We start from the raw sequence: 14,183 nt of genomic DNA on the forward strand, positions 1-14,183 counted from the left end.
AGTAGTTGAGGCTTTTGAGAAAATAATTGTTTCCTTCAGTAGTCCTACATTACCGGTATATGGGAGAACATTTAAAAAAATCATAAAAAATACTAAAGTCAATTTAGGCAATATGAGCTACTATAGGTATTTTAGAGGACACATTTGGTCACTAGAATTGCTATTTTACGTTGCTCTAGTAGTTGAGGCTTTTGAGAAAATAATTTTTTCCTTCAGTGGTCCTACATTACCGGTATATGGGAGAACATTTTAAAAAAATCATAAAAAATACTAAACTCAATTTAGGCAATATGAGCTACTATAGGTATTTTAGAGGACCCATTTGGCTACTAGAATTGCTATTTTACGTTGCTCTAGTAGTTGAGGCTTTTGAGAAAAGATTTTATTCCTTCAGTGGTCCTACATTACCGGTATATGGGAGAACATTTTTAAAAAATCATAAAAAATTTAATTTTTTCCTTCAGTGGTCCTACATTACCGGTATATGGGACATTTAAAAAAAATCATAAAAAATACTAAACTCAATTTAGGCAATATGAGCTACTATAGGTATTTTAGAGGACCCATTTGGCTAATAGAATTGCTATTTTGCGTTGCTCTAGTAGTTGAGGTTTTTGAGAAAAGATATTTTTTTCCTTCAGTGCTCCTACATTACCGGTATATGGGAGAACATTTAAAAAAATCATAAAAAATACTAAAGTCAATTTAGGCAATATGAGCTACTATAGGTATTTTAGAGGACACATTTGGCTACTAGAATTGCTATTTTACGTTGCTTTAGTAGTTGAGGCTTTTGAGAAAATATTTTTTTCCTTCAGTGCTCCTACATTACCGGTATATGGGAGAACATTTTAAAAAAATCATAAAAAATATTAAAGTCAATTTAGGCAATATGAGCTACTATAGGTATTTTAGAGGATACATTTGGCTACTAGAATTGCTATTTTACGTTGCTCTAGTAGTTGAGTTTTTTGAGAAAATATTTTTTTCCTTCAGTGCTCCTACATTACCGGTATATGGGAGAACATTTAAAAAAAATCATAAAAAATACTAAAGTCAATTTAGGCAATATGAGCTACTATAGGTATTTTAGAGGACACATTTGGTTACTAGAATTGCTATTTTACGTTGCTCTAGTAGTTGAGGCTTTTGAGAAAATATTTTTTTTCCTTCAGTGCTCCTACACTACCGGTATATGGGAGAACATTTAAAAAAATCATAAAAAATACTAAAGTCAATTTAGGCAATATGAGCTACTATAGGTATTTTAGAGGACACATTTAGCTACTAGAATTGCTATTTTACGTTGCTGTAGTACTTGAGGCTTTTGAGAAAATAATTGTTTCCTTCAGTGGTCCTACATTACCGGTATAAGAGAGAACATTTTAAAAAAATCATAAAAAATACTAAAGTCAATTTAGGCAATATGAGCTACTATAGGTATTTTAGAAGACACATTTGGCTACTAGAACTGCTATTTTTCGTTGCTCTAGTAGTTGAGACTTTTGAGAAAATAATTGTTTCCTTCAGTGGTCCTACATTACCGGTATATGGGAGAACATTTAAAAAAATCATAAAAAATACTAAAGTCAATTTAGGCAATATGAGCCACTATAGGTATTTTAGAGGACCCATTTGGCTACTAGAATTGCTTTTTTGCGTTGCTCTAGTAGTTGAGGCTTTTGAGAAAATATTTTGTTCCTTCAGTGCTCCTACATTACCGGTATATGGGACAACATTTAAAAAAAAAATCATAAAAAATACTAAAGTCAATTTAGGCAATATGAGCTACTATAGGTAATTTAGAGGACACATTTGCTTACTAGAATTGCTATTTTACGTTGCTCTAGTAGTTGAGGCTTTTGAGAAAATAATTTTTTCTTTCAGTGGTCCTACATTACCGGTATATGGGAGAACATTTACAAAAAATCATAAAAAATACTAAAGTCAATTTAGGCAATATGAGCTACTACAGATGTTTTAGAGGACACATTTGGTTACTAGAATTGCTATTTTACGTTGCTCTACTAGTTAAGGCTTTTGAGAAAATAATTTTTTCCTTCAGTGCTCCTACATTACCGGTATATGGGAGAACATTTAAAAAAATCATAAAAAATACTAAAGTCAATTTAGGCAATATGAGCTACTATAGGTATTTTAGAGGACACATTTGGTTACTAGAATTGCTATTTTACGTTGCTCTAGTAGTTGAGGCTTTTGAGAAAATAATTTTTTCCTTCAGTAGTCCTACATTACCGGTATATGGGAGAACATTTAAAAAAAATCATAAAAAATACTAATGTCAATTTAAGCAATATGAGCTACTATAGGTATTTTAGAGGACACATTTGGTTACTAGAATTGCTATTTTACGTTGCTCTAGTAGTTGAGGCTTTTGAGAAAATAATTGTTTCCTTCAGTAGTCCTACATTACCGGTATATGGGAGAACATTTAAAAAAATCATAAAAAATACTAAAGTCAATTTAGGCAATATGAGCTACTATAGGTATTTTAGAGGACACATTTGGTCACTAGAATTGCTATTTTACGTTGCTCTAGTAGTTGAGGCTTTTGAGAAAATAATTTTTTCCTTCAGTGGTCCTACATTACCGGTATATGGGAGAACATTTTAAAAAAAACATAAAAAATACTAAACTCAATTTAGGCAATATGAGCTACTATAGGTATTTTAGAGGACCCATTTGGCTACTAGAATTGCTATTTTACGTTGCTCTAGTAGTTGAGGCTTTTGAGAAATTAATTTTTTCCTTCAGTGGTCCTACATTACCGGTATATGGGAGAACATGTTAAAAAAATCATAAAAAATTTATTTTTTTCCTTCAGTGGTCCTACATTACCGGTATATGGGACATTTAAAAAAAATCATAAAAAATACCAAACTCAATTTAGGCAATATGAGCTACTATAGGTATTTTAGAGGACACATTTGGTTACTAGAATTGCTATTTTACGTTGCTCTAGTAGTTGAGGCTTTTGATAAAATAATTGTTTCCTTCAGTGGTCCTACATTACCGGTATATGGGAGAACATTTAAAAAAAAACATAAAAAATACTAAAGCCAATTTAGGCAATATGAGCTACCTTAGGTATTTTAGAGGACACATTTGGCTACTAGAATTGCTATTTTACGTTGCTCTAGTAGTTGAGGCTTTTGAGAAAATAATTTTTTCCTTCAGTGATCCTACATTACCGGTATATGGGAGAATATTTTTAAAAAAATCATAAAAAATACTAAACTCAATTTAGGCAATATGAGCTACTATAGGTATTTTAGAGGACACATTTTGCTACTAGAATTAATATTTTACGTTTTTTTAGTAATTGAGGCTTTTGAGAAAATATTTTTTTTCCTTCAGTGGTCCTACATTACCTGTATATGGGAGAACATTTAAAAAAAATCATAAAAAATACTAAAGTCAATTTAGGCAATATGAGCTACTATAGGTATTTTAGAGGACACATTTGGTTAGCAGAATTGCTATTTTACGTTGCTCTAGTAGTTGAGGCTTTTGAGAAAAGATTTTTTTTCCTTCAGTGCTCCTATATTACCGGTATATGGGAGAACATTTTAAAAAAATCATAAAAAATACTAAAGCCAATTTAGGCAATGTGAGCTACTATAGGTATTTTAGAGGACACATTTGGCTACTAGAATTGCTATTTTACGTTGCTCTAGTAGTTGAGGCTTTTGAGAAAAGATTTTTTTGCTTCAGTGCTCCTACATTACCGTATATGGGAGAACATTTAAAAAAAATCATAAAAAATACTAAAGTCAATTTAGGCAATATGAGCTACCATAGGAGTTTTAGAGGACACATTTGGTCACTAGAATTGCTTTTTTACGTTGCTCTAGTAGTTGAGGCTTTTGAGAAAATAATTGTTTCCTTCAGTGGTCCTACATTACCGGTATATGGGAGAACATTTAAAGAAAATCATAAAAAATACTAAAGTCAATTTAGGCAATATGAGCTACTATAGGTATTTTAGAGGACACATTTGGCTACTAGAATTAATATTTTACGTTGCTCTAGTAGTTGAGGCTTTTGAGAAAAGATTTTTTTCCTTCAGTGCTCCCACATTACCGGTATATGGGAGAACATTTAAAAAAAATCATAAAAAATACTAAAGTCAATTTCGCAATATGAGCTACTACAGGTATTTTAGAGGACACATTCGGTTACTAGAATTGCTATTTTACGTTGCTTTAGTAGTTGAGGCTTTTGAGAAAAGATTTTTATAGGTATATGGGAGAACATTTAAAAAAAAAATCATAAAAAATACTAAAATCAATTCAGACAATATGAGCTACTATAGGTATTTTAGAAGACACATTTGGCTACTAGAATTGCTATTTTACGTTGCTCTAGTGGTAAAGGCATTTAAGAAAATAATTGTTTCGTTCAGTGGTCCTACATTACCGGTATATGGGAGAACATTTAAAAAAAATCATAAAAAATACTAAAGTCAATTTAGGCAGTATGAGCTACTATAGGTATTTTAGAGGACACATTTGGTTACTAGAATTGCTATTTTACGTTGCTCTAGTAGTTGAGGCTTTTGAGAAAATAATGTTTTCCTTCAGTGGTCCTACATTACCGGTAAATGGGAGAACATTTAAAAAAATCATAAAAAATACTAAAGTCAATTTAGGTAATATGAGCTACTATAGGTATTTTAAAGGACACCTTTGGCTACTAGAATTGCTATTTTACGTTGCTTTAGTAGTTATGGCTTTTGAGAAAATAATTGTTTCCTTCAGTGGTCCTACATTACCGGTATATGGGAGAATATTTAAAAAAAAATCATAAAAAATACTAAAGCCAATTTAGGCAATATGAGCTACTATAGGTATTCTAGAGGACACATTTGGCTACCAGAATTGCTATTTTACGTTGCTCTGGTAGTTGAGGCTTTTGAGAAAATATTTTTTTCCTTCAGTGCTCCCACATTACCGGTATATGGGAGAACTATTAAAAAAATCATAAAAAATACCAAAGTCAATTTAGGCAATATGAGCTGCTATAGGTATTTTAGAGGACACATTTGGCTACTAGAATTGCTATTTACGTTGCTCCAGTAGTTGAGGCTTTTGAGAAAATAATTGTTTCCTTCAGTGGTCCTACATTACCGGTATATGGGAGAACATTTAAGAAAATCATAAAAAATACTAAAGTCAATTTAGGCAATATGTGCTACTATAGGTATTTTAGAGGACACATTTGGCTACTAGAATTGCTATTTTACGTTGCTCTAGTAGTTGAGGCTTTTGAGAAAATATTTTTTTCCTTCAGTGCTCCCACACTACCGGTATATGGGAGAACATTTAAAAAAAATCATAAAAAATACTAAAGTCAATTTAGGCAATATGAGCTACTATAGGTATTTTAGAGGACACATTTGGTTACTAGAATTGCTATTTTACGTTGCTGTAGTAGGTGAGGCTTTTGAGAAAAGATTGTTTGCCTTCAGTGCTCCTACATTACCGGTATATGGGAGAACATTTAAAAAAATCATAAAAAATACTAAAGTCAATTTAGGCAATATGAGCTACTATAGGTATTTTAGAGGACACATTTGGCTACTAGAATTAATATTTTACGTTGCTCTAGTAGTTGAGGCTTTTGAGAAAATAATTTTTTCCTTCAGTGGTCCTACATTACCGGTATATGGGACATTTAAAAAAATCATAAAAAATACTAAAGTCAATTTAAGCAATATGAGCTACTATAGGTATTTAAGAGGACCCATTTGGCTACTAGAATTGCTATTTTACGTTGCTCTAGTAGTTGTGGTTTTTGAGAAAAGATTTTTTTCCTTCGGTGCTCCTACATTACCGGTATATGGGAGAACATTTTAAAAAAATCATAAAAAATACTAAAGTCAATTTAGGCAATATGAGCTACTATAAGTATTTTAGAGGACACATTTGGCAACTAGAATTGCTTTTTTACGTTGCTCTAGTAGTTGAGGCTTTTGATAAAATAATTGTTTCCTTCAGTGGTCCTACATTACCGGTATATGGGAGAACATTTAAAAAAAAACATAAAAAATACTAAAGCCAATTTAGGCAATATGAGCTACTATAGGTATTTTAGAGGACACATTTGGCTACTAGAATTGCTATTTTACGTTGCTCTAGTAGTTGAGGCTTTTGAGAAAATAATTTTTTCCTTCAGTGATCCTACATTACCGGTATATGGGAGAATATTTTTAAAAAAATCATAAAAAATACTAAACTCAATTTAGGCAATATGAGCTACTATAGGTATTTTAGAGGACACATTTTGCTACTAGAATTATTATTTTACGTTTTTTTAGTAGTTGAGGCTTTTGAGAAAATATTTTTTTTCCTTCAGTGCTCCTACATTACCTGTATATGGGAGAACATTTAAAAAAAATCATAAAAAATACTAAAGTCAATTTAGGCAATATGAGCTACTATAGGTATTTTAGAGGACACATTTGGTTACTAGAATTGCTATTTTGCGTTGCTCTAGTAGTTGAGGCTTTTGAGAAAAGTTTTTTTTTTTCTTCAGTGCTCCCACATTACCGGTATATGGGAGAACATTTAAAAAAAATCATAAAAAATACTAAAGTCAATTTAAGCAATATGAGCTACTATAGGTATTTTAGAGGACACATTTGGTTACTAGAATTGCTATTTTACGTTGCTCTAGTAGTTGAGGCTTTTGAGAAAATATTTTTTTCCGTCAGTGCTCCTACATTACCGGTATATGGGAAAACATTTAAAAAAATCATAAAAAATACTAAAGTCAATTTAGGCAATATGAGCTACTATAGGTATTTTAGAGGACACATTTTGCTACTAGAATTATTATTTTACGTTTTTTTAGTAGTTGAGGCTTTTGAGAAAATATTTTTTTTCCTTCAGTGCTCCTACATTACCTGTATATGGGAGAACATTTAAAAAAAATCATAAAAAATACTAAAGTCAATTTAGGCAATATGAGCTACTATAGGTATTTTAGAGGACACATTTGGTTACTAGAATTGCTATTTTGCGTTGCTCTAGTAGTTGAGGCTTTTGAGAAAAGATTTTTTTTTTCTTCAGTGCTCCCACATTACCGGTATATGGGAGAACATTTAAAAAAAATCATAAAAAATACTAAAGTCAATTTAAGCAATATGAGCTACTATAGGTATTTTAGAGGACACATTTGGTTACTAGAATTGCTATTTTACGTTGCTCTAGTAGTTGAGGCTTTTGAAAAAATAATTGTTTCCTTCAGTGGTCCTACATTACCGGTATATGGGAGAACATTTCAAAAAAATCATGAAAAATACTAAAGTCAATTTAGGCAATATGAGCTACTATAGGTATTTTAGAAGACACATTTGGTTACTAGAATTGCTATTTTACGTTGCTCTAGTAGTTGAGGCTTTTGAGAAAAGATTTTTTTCCTTCAGTGGTCCTACATTACCGGTATATGGGAGAACATTTTAAAAAAATCATAAAAAATACTAATGTCAATTTAGGCAATATGAGCTACTATAGGTATTTTAGAAGATCCATTTGGCTACTAGAATTGCTATTTTACGTTGCTCTAGTAGTTGAGGCTTTTGAGAAAATAATTGTTTCCTTCAGTGGTCCTACATTACCGGTATATGGGAGAACATTTAAAAAAATCATAAAAAATATTAAAGTCAATTTAGGCAGTATGAGCTACTATAGGTATTTTAGAGGACACATTTGGTTACTAGAATTGCTATTTTACGTTGCTCTAGTAGTTGAGGCTTTTGAGAAAAGATTTTATTCCTTCAGTGTTCCTACATTACCGGTATATGGGAGAACATTTAAAAAAAAAATCATAAAAAATACTAATGTCAATTTATGCAATCTGAGCCACTATAGGTATTTTAGAAGATCCATTTGGCTACTAGAATTGCTATTTTACGTTGCTCTAGTAGTTGAGGCTTTTGAGAAAATAATTGTTTCCTTCAGTGGTCCTACATTACCGGTATATGGGAGAACATTTAAAAAAAATCATAAAAAATACTAAAGTCAATTTAGGCAATATGAGCTACTATAGGTATTTTAGAGGACACATTTGGTTACTAGAATTGCTATTTTACGTTGCTCTAGTAGTTGAGGCTTTTGAGAAAAGATTTTTTTCCTTCAGTGCTCCCACATTACCGGTATATGGGAGAACATTTACAAAAAATCATAAAAAATACTAAAGTCAATTTAGGCAATATGAGCTACTATAGGTATTTTAGAGGACACATTTGGTTACTAGAATTGCTATTTTACGTTGCTCTAGTAGTTGAGGCTTTTGAGAAAATATTTTTTTCCTTCAGTGCTCCTACATTACCGGTATATGGGAGAACATTTAAAAAAAATCATAAAAAATACTATTGTCAATTTAAGCAATATGAGCTACTATAGGTATTTTAGAGGACACATTTGGTTACTAGAATTGCTATTTTACGTTGCTCTAGTAGTTGAGGCTTTTGAGAAAATAATTGTTTCCTTCAGTAGTCCTACATTACCGGTATATGGGAGAACATTTTAAAAAAATCATAAAAAATACTAAACTCAATTTAGGCAATATGAGCTACTATAGGTATTTTAGAGGACCCATTTGGCTACTAGAATTGCTATTTTACGTTGCTCTAGTAGTTGAGGCTTTTGAGAAAAGATTTTATTCCTTCAGTGGTCCTACATTACCGGTATATGGGAGAACATTTTTAAAAAATCATAAAAAATTTAATTTTTTCCTTCAGTGGTCCTACATTACCGGTATATGGGACATTTAAAAAAAATCATAAAAAATACTAAACTCAATTTAGGCAATATGAGCTACTATAGGTATTTTAGAGGACCCATTTGGCTAATAGAATTGCTATTTTGCGTTGCTCTAGTAGTTGAGGTTTTTGAGAAAAGATATTTTTTTCCTTCAGTGCTCCTACATTACCGGTATATGGGAGAACATTTTAAAAAAATCATAAAAAATATTAAAGTCAATTTAGGCAATATGAGCTACTATAGGTATTTTAGAGGATACATTTGGCTACTAGAATTGCTATTTTACGTTGCTCTAGTAGTTGAGTTTTTTGAGAAAATATTTTTTTCCTTCAGTGCTCCTACATTACCGGTATATGGGAGAACATTTAAAAAAAATCATAAAAAATACTAAAGTCAATTTAGGCAATATGAGCTACTATAGGTATTTTAGAGGACACATTTGGTTACTAGAATTGCTATTTTACGTTGCTCTAGTAGTTGAGGCTTTTGAGAAAATATTTTTTTTCCTTCAGTGCTCCTACACTACCGGTATATGGGAGAACATTTAAAAAAATCATAAAAAATACTAAAGTCAATTTAGGCAATATGAGCTACTATAGGTATTTTAGAGGACACATTTAGCTACTAGAATTGCTATTTTACGTTGCTGTAGTACTTGAGGCTTTTGAGAAAATAATTGTTTCCTTCAGTGGTCCTACATTACCGGTATAAGAGAGAACATTTTAAAAAAATCATAAAAAATACTAAAGTCAATTTAGGCAATATGAGCTACTATAGGTATTTTAGAAGACACATTTGGCTACTAGAACTGCTATTTTTCGTTGCTCTAGTAGTTGAGACTTTTGAGAAAATAATTGTTTCCTTCAGTGGTCCTACATTACCGGTATATGGGAGAACATTTAAAAAAATCATAAAAAATACTAAAGTCAATTTAGGCAATATGAGCCACTATAGGTATTTTAGAGGACCCATTTGGCTACTAGAATTGCTTTTTTGCGTTGCTCTAGTAGTTGAGGCTTTTGAGAAAATATTTTGTTCCTTCAGTGCTCCTACATTACCGGTATATGGGACAACATTTAAAAAAAAAATCATAAAAAATACTAAAGTCAATTTAGGCAATATGAGCTACTATAGGTAATTTAGAGGACACATTTGCTTACTAGAATTGCTATTTTACGTTGCTCTAGTAGTTGAGGCTTTTGAGAAAATAATTTTTTCTTTCAGTGGTCCTACATTACCGGTATATGGGAGAACATTTACAAAAAATCATAAAAAATACTAAAGTCAATTTAGGCAATATGAGCTACTACAGATGTTTTAGAGGACACATTTGGTTACTAGAATTGCTATTTTACGTTGCTCTACTAGTTAAGGCTTTTGAGAAAATAATTTTTTCCTTCAGTGCTCCTACATTACCGGTATATGGGAGAACATTTAAAAAAATCATAAAAAATACTAAAGTCAATTTAGGCAATATGAGCTACTATAGGTATTTTAGAGGACACATTTGGTTACTAGAATTGCTATTTTACGTTGCTCTAGTAGTTGAGGCTTTTGAGAAAATAATTTTTTCCTTCAGTAGTCCTACATTACCGGTATATGGGAGAACATTTAAAAAAAATCATAAAAAATACTAATGTCAATTTAAGCAATATGAGCTACTATAGGTATTTTAGAGGACACATTTGGTTACTAGAATTGCTATTTTACGTTGCTCTAGTAGTTGAGGCTTTTGAGAAAATAATTGTTTCCTTCAGTAGTCCTACATTACCGGTATATGGGAGAACATTTAAAAAAATCATAAAAAATACTAAAGTCAATTTAGGCAATATGAGCTACTATAGGTATTTTAGAGGACACATTTGGTCACTAGAATTGCTATTTTACGTTGCTCTAGTAGTTGAGGCTTTTGAGAAAATAATTTTTTCCTTCAGTGGTCCTACATTACCGGTATATGGGAGAACATTTTAAAAAAAACATAAAAAATACTAAACTCAATTTAGGCAATATGAGCTACTATAGGTATTTTAGAGGACCCATTTGGCTACTAGAATTGCTATTTTACGTTGCTCTAGTAGTTGAGGCTTTTGAGAAATTAATTTTTTCCTTCAGTGGTCCTACATTACCGGTATATGGGAGAACATGTTAAAAAAATCATAAAAAATTTATTTTTTTCCTTCAGTGGTCCTACATTACCGGTATATGGGACATTTAAAAAAAATCATAAAAAATACCAAACTCAATTTAGGCAATATGAGCTACTATAGGTATTTTAGAGGACACATTTGGCTACTAGAATTGCTATTTTACGTTGCTCTAGTACTTGAGGCTTTTGAGAAAATATTTTTTTCCTTCAGTGCTCCTACATTACCGGTATATGGGAGAACATTTTAAAAAAATCATAAAAAATATTAAAGTCAATTTAGGCAATATGAGCTACTATAGGTATTTTAGAGGACACATTTGGCTACTAGAATTGCTATTTTACGTTGCTCTAGTAGTTGAGTTTTTTGAGAAAATATTTTTTTCCTTCAGTGCTCCTACATTACCGGTATATGGGAGAACATTTAAAAAAAATCATAAAAAATACTAAAGTCAATTTAGGCAATATGAGCTACTATAGGTATTTTAGAGGACACATTTGGTTACTAGAATTGCTATTTTACGTTGCTCTAGTAGTTGAGGCTTTTGAGAAAATATTTTTTTTCCTTCAGTGCTCCTACATTACCGGTATATGGGAGAACATTTAAAAAAAATCATAAAAAATACTAAAGTCAATTTAGGCAATATGAGCTACTATAGGTATTTTAGAGGACACATTTGGTTACTAGAATTGCTATTTTACGTTGCTGTAGTACTTGAGGCTTTTGAGAAAATAATTGTTTCCTTCAGTGGTCCTACATTACCGGTATAAGAGAGAACATTTTAAAAAAATCATAAAAAATACTAATGTCTATTTAGGCAATATGAGCTACTATAGGTATTTTAGAAGACCCATTTGGCTACTAGAATTGCTATTTTTCGTTGCTCTAGTTGTTGAGGCTTTTGAGAAAATAATTGTTTCCTTCAGTGGTCCTACATTACCGGTATATGGGAGAACATTTAAAAAAAATCATAAAAAATACTAAAGCCAATTTAGGCAATATGAGCTACTATAGGCATTTTAGAAGACACATTTGGCTACTAGAATTGCTATTTTACGTTGCTCTAGTAGGTGAGACTTTTGAGAAAATAATTGTTTCCTTCAGTGGTCCTACATTACCGGTATATGGGAGAACATTTAAAAAAATCATAAAAAATACTAAAGTCAATTTAGGCAATATGAGCCACTATAGGTATTTTAGAGGACCCATTTGGCTACTAGAATTGCTATTTTGCGTTGCTCTAGTAGTTGAGGCTTTTGAGAAAATATTTTGTTCCTTCAGTGGTCCTACATTACCGGTATATGGGACAACATTTAAAAAAAAAATCATAAAAAATACTATAGTCAATTTAGGCAATATGAGCTACTATAGGTAATTTAGAGGACACATTTGGTTACTAGAATTGCTATTTTACGTTGCTCTAGTAGTTGAGGCTCTTGAGAAAATAATTTTTTCTTTCAGTGGTCCTACATTACCGGTATATGGGAGAACATTTTAAAAAAATCATAAAAAATACTAAAGTCAATTTAGGCAATATGCGCTACTACAGATATTTTAGAGGACACATTTGGTTACTAGAATTGCTATTTTACGTTGCTCTAGTAGTTGAGGCTTTTGAGAAAATATTTTTTTCCTTCAGTGCTCTGACATTACCGGTATATGGGAGAACATTTAAAAAAAATCATAAAAAATACTAAAGTCAATTTAGGCAATATGAGCTACTATAAATATTTTAGAGGACCCATTTGGCTACTAGAATTGCTATTTTACGTTGCTCTAGTAGTTGAGGCTTTTGAGAAAATATTTTTTTCCTTCAGTGCTCCTACATTACCGGTATATGGGAGAACATTAAAAAAAAATCATAAAAAATACTAAAGTCAATTTAGGCAATATCAGCTACTATAGGTATTTTAGAGAACACATTTGGTTACTAGAATTGCTATTTTACATTGCTCTAGTAGTTGAGGCTTTTGAGAAAATAATTTTTTCCTTCAGTGGTCCTACATTACCGGTATATGGGACATTTAAAAAAATCATAAAAAATGCTAAAGTCAATTTAGGCAATATGAGCTACTATAGGTATTTTAGAAGACACATTTGGTTATTAGAATTGCTATTTTACGTTGCTCTAGTAGTTGAGGCTTTTGAGAAAAGATTTTTTTCCTTCAGTGCTCCTACATTACCGGTATATGGGAGAACATTTTAAAAAAATCATAAAAAATACTAAAGTCAATTTAGGCAATATGAGCTACTATAGGTATTTTAGAGGACACATTTGGTTACTAGAATTGCTATTTTACGTTGCTCTAGTAGTTGGGGATTTTGAGAAAATAATTTTTTCCTTCAGTGGTCCTACATTACCGGTATATGGGAGAACATTTAAAAAAAAATCATAAAAAATACTAAAGTCAATTTAGGCAATATGAGCTACTATAGGTATTTTAGAGGACCCATTTGGCTACTAGAGTTGCCATTTTACTTTGCTCTTGTTGTTGAGGTTTTTGAGAAAATATTTTTTTCCTTCAGTGGTCCTACATTACTGCCACATGGGAGAACATTTAAAAAAAATCATAAAAAACACTAAAGTCAATTTAGGCAACATGAGCTACTATAGATATTTTAGAGGACCCATTTGGCTACTAGAATTGCCATTTTACTTTGCTCTAGTAGTTGAGGCTTTTGAGAAAATAATTTTTTCCTTCAGTTGTCCTACATTACCGGTATATGGGAGAACATTTTAAAAAATCATAAAAAACACTAAAGTCAATTTGGGCAATATGAGCTACTATAGGTATTTTAGAGGACACATTTGGTTACTAGAATTGCTATTTTACGTTGCTCTAGTAGTTGGGGATTTTGAGAAAATAATTGTTTCCTTCAGTGGTCCTACATTACCGGTATATGGGAGAACATTTAAAAAAATCATAAAAAATACTAAAGTCAATTTAGGCAATATGAGCTACTATAGGTATTTTAGAGGACACATTTGGCTACTGGAATTGCCATTTTACTTTGCTCTTGTAGTTGAGGTTTTTGAGAAAATATTTTTTTCCTTCAGTGGTCCTACATTACTGGTACATGGGAGAACATTTAAAAAAAATCATAAAAAATACTAAAGTCAATTTAGGCAACATGAGCCACTATAGATATTTTAGAGGACCCATTTGGCTACTAGAATTGCCATTTTACTTTGCTCTAGTAGTTGAGGCTTTTGAGAAAATAATTTTTTCCTTCAGTGGTCCTACATTAC

This window comes from Topomyia yanbarensis, chromosome 2, assembly GCF_030247195.1.
Source record: "Topomyia yanbarensis strain Yona2022 chromosome 2, ASM3024719v1, whole genome shotgun sequence".
In the NCBI taxonomy this organism is placed as follows: Eukaryota; Metazoa; Arthropoda; class Insecta; order Diptera; family Culicidae; genus Topomyia; species Topomyia yanbarensis.